Source organism: Bactrocera dorsalis, chromosome 4, assembly GCF_023373825.1.
Source record: "Bactrocera dorsalis isolate Fly_Bdor chromosome 4, ASM2337382v1, whole genome shotgun sequence".
Taxonomy (NCBI): Eukaryota; Metazoa; Arthropoda; class Insecta; order Diptera; family Tephritidae; genus Bactrocera; species Bactrocera dorsalis.
Window position 1 is genome coordinate 48,161,454 of NC_064306.1, and position 14,852 is coordinate 48,176,305.

At 35.3% G+C, this 14,852-nt stretch overlaps 1 protein-coding gene across 1 annotated transcript in view; it reads right to left on the bottom strand.

The window, feature by feature from the left end:
• The window catches only part of LOC105233437 (probable cytosolic iron-sulfur protein assembly protein Ciao1), a 390,892-nt gene that overhangs the window by 124,572 nt on the left and 251,468 nt on the right, over positions 1-14,852 (bottom strand). The gene's annotated exons all lie outside the window — the stretch shown is intronic.

Below are 14,852 nucleotides of genomic sequence, written 5' to 3' on the forward strand. Positions count from 1 at the left end.
GAGCACTTGAGTGCATCGGTGAGAAGATTGCGAGAGGCGCTGGCTGGCTGCTTATGTCGTGTAGCACTTGCAGAGCAACCAGCTCGTGAGAGTTTTTTTTATTATTTATTCCGCTATGTCATAATGGCAAAAAATACGAATTTTTATTGTGCAATGGGAAATAACTAAAGAATTTTAAATAAACTTGCGTTGAAGTGCCCAATGTGTGAAAGGTAAATATATATATGCAGCTAAAGCACCCTGTAGGAAAAAATAGTAATAAATTTCGAAATAAAAATGGAAGGTGTGTACCAGAGAGGAGAGTTATGGAGAAAATTAATTATAGGCATTTTTGCATTAAGAGGATGAGCTAGTGTGAAATACAAAAAATAATATTTTTTTTAGTATTTTAATAGGATAACAGCTCAATTGAAGAGTTCGCGGCCTGACACATAGATGGCGCTACTAGGTAAATCCATATGACTTCTAGTTTGCTCTAACCTTCAAAACCTGTCGGATCATTAGTTTGTGGATTATATCATTTTGAGTGAAGCAAAAATCCATGAGTTGGGTTTCGAATTGCTTCCGCACCCACCGTATTCTCTAGATCTTGTGCCCAGCGGCTATTTCCTGCTCCCAGACTTCGAAAGAATGCTTGCAGAGAAGAATGTTTCATGGAATGAAAAGATGATCGCAGAAACTGAGGCCTATTTTGAAGCAAAGCACAAATCGTTCTGCAAAAATTGTATCAAAAAGGTGGAGGTTCGTTGAAATCAATGTGTTACACTTGAAGGAAACTAATTAAAAAAAGGATTTTTCCAAAAAATGTGTTTCACTATGCTAGGCTGGGGATTTCTCACCTGACTTTTGATATAACTTTGACTTGTTATATCTTTCATAACAACATACTAAAATTTTAAATTGTTATCTCGAATACTTTTTGAGTTACAGCCTTATGAATTATAGCCGCTCAGTTTAATCAGCTCTGTCAGGTTAATTTTGGAGACCAAAGTTTCCAGGTTTTTTGCATGATCAATACATAGGCCTCCATATAATGAACACTCAGTTTCTTATCTGATAAAAAATCGAATTTTGACATATAAAAAAATTTTACCTAAAATTTAACTTTTTTTAAAGGATTAAATTAAAAAATCTTACTATTTTATGCCAACTGTAGCATTTTTAGCGTTAAATATTTTTGGGTGATTTTTGAGTATTAAAAAATTAACGTTTTAGTTTTCTCAGAGCAAACTAGCATTTTAAAATATATCATATATCAAAAATGTTTTATATACTCGTATAAGCTCTTGAAGCCACTGCTCAACGTATTTAATTCCTACTGGGCGCTTTAAATAACTTATCGCTGGCTGAGGCTTATCAGAGTATGTAGAACTGCAAGATAAAGAGACTTTACTAAGCGCGAACATTGTACGAGATAGCAGAGCTAATGTGAGAGCGCATGAGCGAATGGGAGATCGCAGTAAATAAACTCAATAGGTAAGTATGTATGTATATGAGTTGTAGTGCACAAATAAATGAATATAACGGTAGGTGCTTAATCTAATATGCAGCGCTACAAACAAGTTTTTATATATGCAATATAGCATAGCTGATAAAATTGAACTCTTGAGCTTTACGTACATATAGAAAAATTTGCACAAATATGTGAGAATCAGCGGGAGAGTGAGAGAATGTAAAAGTTGTTTTGTTTATTGCGGTGAGAATTTTTGTTTTCATGAGCTTTTATAGCGGGTATGCCAAATTTAAGTGCAGTTTATGTACAATTTTAACTAAATAAACACAAATATGTATATATATATGTACATATCTTTCTTATTTTAATTATTAGTGCAGAGGCGGAACAAAAATTTTCGGTAAGGGGAATAAATATAATGCGTAAATAATATAAAACATTTTTATGGACAGAATATTTTCCGAATAATTTAATTTGTTTTATTTTACCTCACTTCGTCATATTTTTTTTTTTTTGAATTTGTATTGTAATTGGATATGAATTTTATTTATTCCCTGAACAGTGTGAAGCTCAGAAGGAAACTTCGGAGACCTTCATAATATATACTCGTATACATACATGGGTAGTTGAAAAAGTCTTTTCATATTTCGTCGATAGATGTTGAAGTCGTATGTCTCCAGTACTACTATTCACATTGTGCCAAAGAATGGCTCCAGCATGGTCGAACGATTGATTCTACATTTTACTGTCAATAACTGATGAGATTGAAGCAAGCAATCGAAAAAATTGGACAGAAGTGATCAACAGAAAGGGCTTCGTCTTTTAAGAGGAAAACTCTAGACCACACACATGTTTGATCACTCTGAAAAAACTGGAAGAGCTTGGCTGGGCAAGTTTTATGCATCCAGAATATAGCCCTGACCTTGCACCATCGGACTACCATTTGTTTTGGTCCATGCAGAACTCCCTTAATGGAGTGAAGTTGGCTTCTACAGAAGCCTGTGAAAATTACGTGTCGTAATTTTTCGTCGAGAAAACAGAAAAGCTTAACACTGATAGAATAATGTTTCTAGCGGAAAAATGGCAAAAAGTTGTCTACCAAACTGGTACATATTTGTTAATTTATTTATTAGTTTAATTAAAAAAAGTTTGATTAAAAATACGAACAGACTTTTTCGACTACCCAATATATCTAAATTATCAGCGTGACGAGCTAGGACGAACTAACCATGTTCGTCCGTCTGACTATTTATTCATCTGTCTGTCTTTCTTATTTTATTTTAGATTTTTAATTGTATTTTATTGAATTTTTAAATTTTTTTAATTTATTTATTGCTTTATTTTGGTATTCATCATCTATAATATCACTTCCGAAATTCCAAAGAAAAGTATCGAACCTAGTAACGATACCACCAAATAAACGAAAGGCATTTTTGCAATTCCAAAACAAAAAAAAAAAAAAAAAAAATTTCGGAATCTGATATATTTTAATGCTCATAAATTAGGTTAGGTAAATAGGCTGACTACTCATGAGCCCACGAGCAGTTCCACTTCGACAGTTATAGATGTTTGTCCAATATGGTTGCTGAAACTCCTATGTATGAATCATAAAGACCGTCGCATATCGAAACAGCGCCGAGTGTCTGTAAGAAATCTATTAAGGCGGCTAATGTCTTTTCCAGTCGGGTTCATAAAAAGTATGGTAATCGAGATGTTTCAGGCGTTGTCTGGCGAAAGGTGAACAGTGGATGAGAAAATGTCTAGATGTTTCCGCCTAATCTGCCTTATTGCAAGTTGCGTCCGCGTGAATGCCAATGGGAAAGTGTCCAGTTAAGATGTCTATAATTTCGGCAATCCATCTGCCGTCAATGTCCACGGGTTCTATATGTAGAATGGCGTTAAGTGCCATCATTTGTGTTGTATGTAGTACACCACTGATGTGGAGTAGATCCACCAGACAAATACACCAGAGAACAATATTGGCTTAACTACGGTTTCGTAAATTCAAAGCACAACTTTTGGCAAAAGACTTCACCGCTTTCCAATCACAGCAATATAGGGCAATCAGTCCCCTCCTCACTCTTTCCTCAACATTGTGCTTCTATGACAGCTTTCCATCAAGGCTAAGTCCTAAGGTGAAGTCAAGAGTTCTCCATTGGGGAAGGTGTGCCTCCTTAATTTTAGATTTCATCTGGGATATGAGACCTCCCCGTAAAAAAACCTAGTTCAATTTTCAGCCGCTTCTTTCCCCACAGCTAGCTACCATATTGCGGTACCTTTGATTTTTTACACTACATTGATTTTTGCCCCACTCCGCCACGATAGCTCTGTCGCAGAGAAGATGCTTGAGGTTCGTTTCATCCTCAAACCTATGCAGGTTACTTCCGACCGAAAATTGTTGGATGCTCTCTCAATGTGTACAAAATTGCTTGTCGAGGGGTGTCTACCGTCTTGCATTACTTTAGGCACGATGAGCCCTCAGTAACATGTCTCTCGATATGCTACTCCTGACGTTCAGGTCCAGTAATGGCTCTGAAGTCATTGGCTTTCACATGAGAGCTATTGTCGGCCTTCTGGATAAAAGCCACTCTTACCCGTTTTCAAGCTCTGTGAATATGGCCTGAACTAACGCAGTGCGCATGTATGGAGGCTAGCCAAATGCATTACACCTTTATCCTTCGCTGAAGTTGCGAAAGGTACGATACCTTCTTAAATTAAGGAAATCGTAAAATTCTCAATTTCTGAAGATTTCAACGCATGATAGAATACATTTTATACTTAGTTCTCTTTGATTCTAATATGTATATAAACTATTTTCATATTTGCAATAGAAAAGTCAGCTGAAGTATACATTCTACCTGAGTTGAGCGCCACTAATTAGTTCACAAAAATAGTTCAAAACCACAACTTGCATTAAAATTAATTTTGAAAGCCACTTTGGTTTCCAAAATTTAATAAATTTAATTCTCTTTCCACTTCAAAATGCTTTAGTGGTCTTAATTTGAATTTTGTGAAATATTAAAAAATAGTCATCACTTGACTGCAGATATTCACACTATAACACTTTCCAATTAATTGCTGTTGCGTCAACCAAAAACACAAAAAAAAAAAAATAAGTACGGAACAACATCATTAGCTAAATATTACATAATTTATTTGCACGCGCTTAATCGCCTGCGAACTGCTTTATCTGTGCAAATTTATTTAGAAAATAATATTTATAACAAACAAAATGGCAATTTAGTTGCAAAATTGATAATTTTCGTTAACAAAAACGAAAAATTTTGCGGTTTACAAATTATTCATTCATTATATTTATTTTTATTGTAACAGTTTGGAACATTAAACTAACCACAATCTATTAAACACGTGTGAATAGCCTTTTTTCAAACAATCATTAAATAATTCGTAGAAAAAATTCAAAACAGAGATGTCAAAAAACTGGTATTTGAGATAACATATTTTGCTGGAGGCGCTACGTACATATATTTTACTTTTTTATATACTATGTATGTGTGCATAATGCGTAAAACACATACTTATATATGAATTTTCTAATAGATTGTGCTACTCGTAAGGTGCTTTGGGCTTTTTGATAACTCAAATTTAAATGTAACATTTTCGTATTGTTAAAAATATGTGTTTTCTCGATTGTGTTAGATAAAATATTGTATAAGTCTATATTTTTTTCTAAATAAGTGCAATGCATGGTAAGAAATTGGAATAACTGGCAAATAGTTTATGTAGAAGGTGTTTTACAGTAGACAACTGACGCTATAGACTGATTCCAACTATCTAAATATGCGCCTAAAAGTAGGCAACAAAGCGAATTATTTATTTATAAATTTTTATTCATTCCAGATCAATTAGAAATTCGTTAATTCTACATTTAAATGAATATTACCTGTAAATGATATTTTCGCGATTTTTTGTTCAACGTAGTACCTTAATAGAAGAGGAAAGCAATGTTATAGCTAATAGCTCTATGGTCTGAACATTCAGTGATATACTTGTATTGTGACAAAAAAACACCCGGAGGGTTAAATTCTCCGGGTAAATGATATAAAAAAACTATACTTTACAAAGTTGGTAGAACTGTCCTTATATACTATGCGAAATATGAGCGTGATCTGTGAACCATTTCCATCGAGTGATCGTTGAAGACATGCCTCGTTCTGGACGACCCTCGACTCCTTCAACAGATGAAAATATTAAAAAAAGTGAAGTTCTTCAAAATCGTCAGTCAAGCGTTAGAGAGAAGGCTCTCACACCTCTTGCAAGTCAGTTCGAATGATTTTGGTGGATATTTTGGGTATGAAACGCATTCTTGCTTGATTCGTCCCGTTAAAGTTAATTTCTTTTCAAAAAGAGTATCGTAAACATATCTCTTTGGATATGCTTAATTATGCGAATTTCGATTCCACATTTATGGAGAGCATTATAACTGTAGATAAGACCTGGATTTATCAGTTTGATATGCAAACAAGTCAACAATCATCGGAGTGGAGGGGAAAAAATGAGCCAATACCAAAAAAAACACGCCAAAGACGGTCAAAAATCATGGTGATGCTCATTGTGTTTTTCGCTGTTCGTGGTTTGATGCAGACGGTCAATAAGGGGTTCTATTTTGTCGTTATGACATGTTTCCGAATGAACATCCGTGGAACAACAATTCAAAGATTTTGTATCATGATAATGCACCATCGCATCGAACCATGATTGTGACCGGACTTAAAGCCAAAAACCTAATAAATGCTCATACGATCACCGTATTCAACAGATTTGGCTCCGTGTGATTTTTTCTTGTCCGCCAAACTGAAATTGCCTCTCCGTGGAACACGTTTTCAGTCGATGGAAAATATAAACCAAATTTCACCATCAGGGGCTAACTCTAAACTACAAGAAAGGGAAAATACTGTTTCACCAAGAACGATTGCAAAAATCTATGAATTGGGCTTCAAATTGTTTCCACATCCACCGTATTCTCAAGCTCTGGCTGGGAAGAAATTTTCGTCGAATGAAGAGGTGATTGCCAGAACTGAAGTTGTTTTGGACTACTAGTACTAAAATCGTGTCGAAAAGTTAAAGAATCGTAATAAGTGTATCAGCATTGAAGGAAACTATATTGAATGAAAAAACGAATTTCGTCAACAAAATATATTTTGATATAGTGGGCGGGGAACTTTTCAAATGACCTGTTACTTGTTTATTCGCCTTAAGGCATTAAGTCCATTTTTGAATGCATAAAATCGATTTTTTTGCTTACGTATCGAAGATACATATATTTGAAAATATTTTCAAACAAAAAAAAATGGTTTCGGAGATATGAGTGTTTTTGTAGCATTAATTTTTTTTCGAAACTCAGTTTTCGGAATCGGTTGGAAAAGTTCCTTCAAAGTTACTGAAGTAATCGACTTGAATTATTAGATATAGGTATATATTTTGCAGAAAATACTTGAAGATATAAGATTTTTAATAAAAAAATTTAAGCCCTTCTGAAAGGTACTTTTTTTTACAAAACTTTTGTCTTTCAAGTGGATATAACGGCTTGAAATAATTTAAATAAGATTTTAATAAAAAAATTTCTAAAAATCTAAGAAATACACTTTCGAAAACACTAGTCAGATTTATATCTCCCTGTAGGTAGTTCTCTTCAATTTCGCCGAGAACCCTTAAGTTTTAAGTTAAGTCAAGACATTGGCATAATTCAGCAAATCAAGAGACAGCGGCTGCGACAGCTAGGTCATGTTGTCCGGATGGAAGAGAACACACTAGCTTTGAAGATTTTCGACCTCCATTCTGTTGGAGGGAACGACTTGACTGCATTTGGTATCTCGAAGCCAAAATAGCGAAGAGAAGAAACGACTGGTGCTCTCTTGTTAACTGAGCTATAACCGCGAAGAATAAGATTTAATAGAAATGTAAATAATGCAGTTCTGCTTACCTATCAACTCATTAAGCTATATAAAATGTTCCGAATCACTCAATATTATAAAGGGTGATTTTTTAAGAGCTTGATAACTTTTTTTTAAAAAAAAAAGCAAAAAAATTGCAAAATCATCTCTTTATTTGAAACGTCATGACATTTACTTTTGAAGGTGGTCCATTCGGAAAGTCCAATTTTGGGCAACTTTTTCGAGCATTTCGGCCGGAATAGCCCGAATTTCTTCGGAAATATTGTCTTCCAAAGCTGGAATAGTTGCTGGCTTATTTCTGTAGACTTTAGACTTGACGTAGCCCCACAAAAAATAGTCTAAAGGCGTTAAATCGCATGATCTTGGTGGCCAACTTACGGGTCCATTTCTTGAGATGAATTGTTGTCCGAAGTTTTCCCTCAAAATGGCCATAGAATCGCGAGCTGTGTGGCATGTAGCGCCATCTTGTTGAAACCACATGTCAACCAAGTTCAGTTCTTCCATTTTTGGCAACAAAAAGTTTGTTAGCATCGAACGATAGCGATCGCCATTCACCGTAACGTTGCGTCCAACAGCATCTTTGAAAAAATACGGTCCAATGATTCCACCAGCGTACAAACCACACCAAACAGTGCATTTTTCGGGATGCATGGGCAGTTCTTGAACGGCTTCTGGTTGCTCTTCACCCCAAATGCGGCAATTTTGCTTATTTACGTAGCCATTCAACCAGAAATGAGCCTCATCGCTGAACAAAATTTGTCCGAAAAAAAAAAAAAACCGAACACTGATTTTGGTAATAAAATTCAATGATTTGCAAGCGTTGCTCGTTAGTAAGTCTATTCATGATGAAATGTCAAAGCATACTGAGCATCTTTCTCTTTGACACCATGTCTGAAATCCCACGTGATCTGTCAAATACTAATGCATGAAAATCCTAACCTCAAAAAAATCACCCGTTACAACGTGAGCTCTGGAAAAGATTTATGAACATTTTTCTAGCGAAATCCTTTGCCAGAGCAACCTGGATTTTTAAAAGCATTCTTTATAAACAATATCTGTACATTCTATTCAAGGCACTTTAAACTGAAATAAGTTATTACTGATGTATCTATTTAACTTTACCCCCTCCAAACGGTAACACATGCTTTAATATTCCTAAATAATACCAAATACCGCGAAGCTAGCTGATTATCATCTCCTTTGAGTTTAATTAGAAAACACCGAATTGAGTGCTAATTCGATATGCTAATGAAGTGCTCAAAGCCTTTGTTCAGCTTGGCTTTAGTCCGTAATTTGTAGCGTTTGTTGTACAGAAAGTTAAAGGAGATATCCTTTTAAGGCTGAGCAGAACAATAGAACACACGCAGATATTAATTATTCAATACGGGGAATTTGACACCAAGCCACTACAAACACATGTGCATATTGTTTGATATATAATATATGTGTGTATCACTTGAAGTTCCAGTTAATTAGACAATACAATTGACCTTTGGCTATTGGATTTAGAGACAGGTTCGTTATACTTGTATGTTTAAGTGTATGCTAGCGGGAATTGCAAGCAGAAGTAAGACGCTTCAGGCACTCTACGCCAAGAGTTTCTTTAAGTAACTAAGTGAAGTTGTCTGATCAAATTAAAGCAGAAGGAGTTGGAAAAGGAAAACACCAATTTGAAGAAATACAGGATTTACTAGATTTTTGCCGGTATATAATGATTGAAAAACTTTGAGAAAAATATCCGCCATTTTTTATTTACTCTGGTCCTTTACAACCACCTGCCCCGGTACAAATCCAATGAAGTATTTGCCTTCCTTGCCCACAGTAATAAGACTTCTTTGATCGGGCCTTCCATTACTTCTTCGAGCATTAGGCGGCTTAGCGATGACTTCGGCACGAATTTCTTAGCCAATAATCCGAGAACAGCTGTCAAATAATTTAATTATTAATATTCCGTATTTTCGACAGCCCACTTTTGACAGTATTCTAGGAAAGATGGACGGGCGGAACTCTAAAATCCACGAGTTTAGAAATGTTCATAACATTTTTGTGACTCATATTAAAGGCTTTCTCTCTGACAGCTTTAAATTGGCTTTAAAAGTTAGCGCAGCTGCTGCCTATTGATTCGCTGAGCTATGTCAATGTCGCCGCATATCTCGTACAGCTCATTGTTCCATCGACTGCGGTGCTCGCCGTTGCCAATGCGCAAAGCATCATAAATTTTCCGAATAACTTTTCTATCGAACACTCCTCAGGCTGACTGATCAGATGGTGACATTGTCCATTCCTACGCAGCATGTAGCCGGAAGGGATTGATGAGATACTTGAGGAAAATGCTGGTCTTTAGTATATTTTCCAGGTCTCAAGCCACACTAATAACGTAAAATCAGTTTTAGTCTTTCACACACTCTGCTCGTTAAGACCTTATATACGATATTAAGCAGGCTTATCCCAGGGAAATGGGTCCCCCTTTTTGTGGTTAGGACAGAGCATATTAAGGTTCCAGTCGTCGGGCATGCTTTTATCCGACCATATCTTGCAAAAAAATTGTTGCATCCAACTTGTCAGTTCTTCGTTACTGTATTTGAAGAGCTTGGCCGGAATCGGGTAACGGAACATCTGCTTTATCATCATCACTGCCATTCAGCAAGCTGGAGAAGTGTTCCCTCCATAACTTCTGTATAGTCTGAACATCAGATTCTAGATTCCCTCCTTGGGTCCTAAAAGAGCATGCTCCGGTCTTTAAACTTCGGGTTAGTCGCCGCATCTTTTCTTAGAATTTTCAAGCATTCTCCCTGTCGGTCAGCTTCTTAAGCTCTACATATGCATCTCGGCCTCTCTTATTATCTATCCCAATCCGCTCGTGAGGCTGTCTGCTTTCTCTCTACTGTGACACGACAGTTCTTATGTTCTTTCAACATTTCCGAAAACCAATGAGGTTTTAGTATTTTTTAAAAGATTCAAATCTTTACACTTATCGAACTTGCGAAGTCCTACAAGTGAATTTTTACCTTTTCAGTATGAAACTAAGAGGTCATTTCTTTGAGACACCTTACACAATTTATTTATTTTCTTTTAAAACTAGATCTGATATTGACTCCGCTGTATGAGCCTCAGATTTTTGAGACTGTACAAATTTCTATCGTGTATTCGACAGGCCATGTTCATCAACTCTGACCGCAAACTGTATTCCAATTCATTAAAATCTTCACTTCGAGACGGCCAATCATCTGTAGCTATGAATCTAGAAATATTGCTTCTCACTGCTGAAGTGCTTTGTGTGCTAAAGCAGTCTCTTACGAGTACTGAATGCTTCAACGTTGTCCATCGAGGAAAGTGTTGCTTGACTATTTCACCACGGCTTCCAAGAGATCCTACTACCCTTTTTTCTGTGATTTTGTTCTCGCTGTATGCATTGTAAACTTTGTAACAGGATTTATGGCAAATGTAATTTAAGAAAATTATCTTAAGACAAATATTGCTACAATGGAGATGTGTATTCTAATAGTATGGTCAGCAAACTGAAACTGTTTAAGAAAAAATTAAATTCAATGCTTTTAAAGTTTATAGTCACGTGAAAAATGGTTTAAGTTATCGTCTGATCTGTTTTTATTCACACTTTTCTTTTCTCCCCTTTTTTCGTTGACAATATAAAATACATGTAGCTGCAAATTGTAAGTTTATAGTTTTTATTTTCAATATTCCCACTTCGTCCATGTAATTTCTTGTAATTTAATGGCATAATTTAATTAATATAAAAATCACAGTTGCAAAATAAATTTCTGTAATGGAGTTTAATGAAAATATTTGCCTTAAATAAATTTGCACAGATGCAATAATATGACCACGTGACAACATACGCATGCACACATATGTATACGTGTGTATAAAAACATAAATAACTGTATAAATGCATATTCGAATAACGCGAATAAACACGCCAAAGTGCACATGTGACCAATATTATCAACAATTCGCGCTGGCAAAAGCGCAAACTGACGCCAATATCCGCAAAAGCTTCACTCACGCTCATACACATGCATGCATGTATGTATGGGTATGTGTACAAATAAATGCAAACACATGTTTATTTACACGGGCACACAGTTCAAAAGCGTCAAAAGCTGAGTAATAATATTAATAAATTTTAAAATGTACATACACGTGGGTGCGCGACTGCAACACAAACTCGCCTTCCCTACTGGGAGTTGTCGTCCTTAATTAAAAGTTGCTTGGTTGAACAATAATTGTGAGTGTAATTTGAGTAAGGATAAAGATAGAAATATATTAAAAAAATATATATATTTCCCTATACTAAGTTAGTTTATTCCTTTAAAAAATCAGTAAAAATTTTTAATCTATATTTCAAATGGTTTTTGAGTTAGAACCTTTCAGAGGGGGTTTCAGGAAAATATGTGTGCAAAGTGGATGAGTCTCTTCATAATAAATTAACTTTCATTCCACAAACTGAAGCAATAAAGTTTGTTGCTGGAGCTATATAAAATTAGCAAAAAAAAACGTGATTTTTGAGGTAATGCTGCAGAATTTTTCGTTATATCATACTTCATGTTGAGTGTTTTTTGACTTATGGCGGTCTTGCAGCAAATGAGCGATATATACATCGACTACCCACTTTTCAATTGAAAAGAAAACATAGAAAAAGAGAACTGGTTTCCGAACCACTTCAGAATATTTCAAGCTAAGGTCTCTGCTATTTGGGGCGGGGGCTAACTTCTACTCTAATATATCAGCAGGCAACTCCACAGATAAAGTCTTCGTAGACAGCCAAGCAGCATTGCATTCTAAGTAGTAACTTCGTTTCGCATGGCGGCCAAAAGTGCCTTAAGAAGCAGGGAAGCAGTGGAGAATGTCGCCAGAAACAAGTCTTCGACTGGTCGCCATGTTACAAAAGCCTCGAAGGCATTGAGAGAGTTACCTATATTGCCAAAAATGGTGCAATGCTGTTATACAATAGTGTGGTTTGGAAAGAGTATGACAATGAAGGTTCAAATCCGATGAAATGATCTGTTGGGCAACAAAAATACAAAATTTATATGCAAAACAGTAGATAAAAATACACATTTGGCAGAGGAGAATGTAGGAACATGATTGGAATACTCATTAGTCACAGTCTGATACCGGCACACGACTGCAGAATGACAGATGAAGATGACTCCAGGATGTCATGTCAATAGCAAGGCATGCGGGAAATCCACGGTATGAAACATCAGAAGAGCTCTCGATGATTAACTGCAGAACCTACTGAAATTTGTGTCAAGCGCTGGCATCCTGAAGGAAGCATTGCTCAGAACCAAAACTGCTCTATGCGTGGCTCACTTAACAGACTAGTCTAACCTAACATACTAACCTCACTGCTCACCTTCTCCCTATTTCTCAAAGGCTTTTTGCAGAGCTTAGTTTTCGAAATATACCAGACCTTACTGGGTTATTTGCACAAAAGCGCATTCAACCATAGGTCCATTTATTCGTAGTAATGGTGATGACGGTGTGTTCTATTTTGACCGTTAGCTTTGAGTTATATTATAGTTGCATATATTTTTGATTTCATTTCCTCGTTGACATTTGTTTATTTGCACTATTATGCGGTTGCATAACGGCTGCTAATGTTGGTTTTCATATATTTATGAGGATTTGATTTTGCTTGAATAAGTTTTTGTGTGTGAAAATACGTTTGCAAGTAATTGGACTAATGCTGTTGATATGATATTTAAGTTTAAGCATATATTTATTAAAGATTTTTACTTTTAATTGAAAAGTGGCTAAATTATATTGATGATGGGTATAATATAATATTAGTTTACAGTCATTTTGCGACTGAGATGGAAAATTTTTGAACTCAAATCCGTAATTAGGATACCTTCTAGTTCAGATTTGCTAAGTAGTGTAATTGAAAAGTTTAGGATTTGAAAAGTAGCCGTTCTCTCGTTTTAGTTTCATAAAAAAAATTTTTTTCTATTATTTTTAAATCGTCGATTTATAAATAAAGAGTTATATTAAAAAACTGATTTTGGTGGATTCGAACAGATTAAGTTTATGATTCCCATGGAAAATCCATTTTGAGCAGAGCATATTTTGCATAGGCAAAATTGTAAGTAAGAAAATCTGTCTGGATGCCCTTTTTACCAAATTATGGCTACTACAAATTTCTCTTTGTTGGTTAATTGTAAGTCAAGTTCATCAACTAATGCAGACCATTCGGAATAATCATATTTTAGCACTGTTATTTTTAAAGAGATATCTTCACCACAGTTTATCGAGAAACAAGTAAGGATCTCATTTTCATAGAGATGACTCACATACTCGCACTGGCCGATGTATGCGGCCTAGAAGTTCGAAAATCTTTATATTAAGTATATGAAACTCAGGGAAGTATTCACCCGATTCAACAAATTTTTGACACATAGACACATCATTATCAGGGAAGGATTATCCCAGAATTTCTATAATATACATATATCACACATTGGGCGACATTTTCTGTCAAAAGTGAACTATAGATACTGGGCTTCACATTTTCGGTACTTAGGGGCTTGAACAATTTTTGCTGGATTCGGACATTCGGATTTTTGGACATAAAGTGGCATACCCTAAAGGCATTATTCGTGAAAAATTGTATTCCGGTATACTGACTGCTTCTTGATTTATACACTGGTAAGCGAAGAATCAGATGGAATTTAAAATTGTGTTATATGGGAAGTAGGTGTGGTTGAAGCCTATTTCGCCAATTGTTACATAGGAATATGAGAAGAATGTTTTTAAAAAAGTTTAGCCTCTAGAAGCCTTTTGCTACTGTGATCCTCTGAACCAAATTACAGTTTTATGTCATGGCTAAGACTTAGTAATGTCACTTTGTAGGTTTTCCTTTAATGGTCTCTTGTAGGCATGTCAGTTGTCCGATTGCGTCTATCTACGAACTCAATTTTACCCTAGTTACAGTTTCCACGAACGAACGAACAGATAGACAGTAACTTGGATTTCAACTCGTCTCATCTTCTTGATTATTTATATATGTATATACAACCCCATATCTAACTTGTTTAGTTTTAAGTAGGTGGTACGTAGAACCGATAGCTGAACAAAACTATTATACTCTGCAGCAACTGGTTGCAAGAGTATAAAACTGTTAACTTTGCTTGCACCGACAATATAATATCCTTAACCAATAAAAAATGTTTCTAAAGAAAAACTTCATATCGAACCTTAATTGTTGTTTCATTGTTGTTGCCTTTGACAACAAACAATTTCGTGAAGTTACTAAACACTGGAGCGTATGAGTAACTTATTATTTTCTTAAGTAGCACATTTTGCCTAAGTTAAGGAAGTAATGTAATAAGGAATCTGTCGATTTTATAATATTTCAAAAGTTCTAATATTAGACAGACTTTAAAAACAACCTTGTGATGAATGACAAAATATTAGACTATGTTTCACATTTAAAAATAAACGGTTGATATATGTATCTAAAA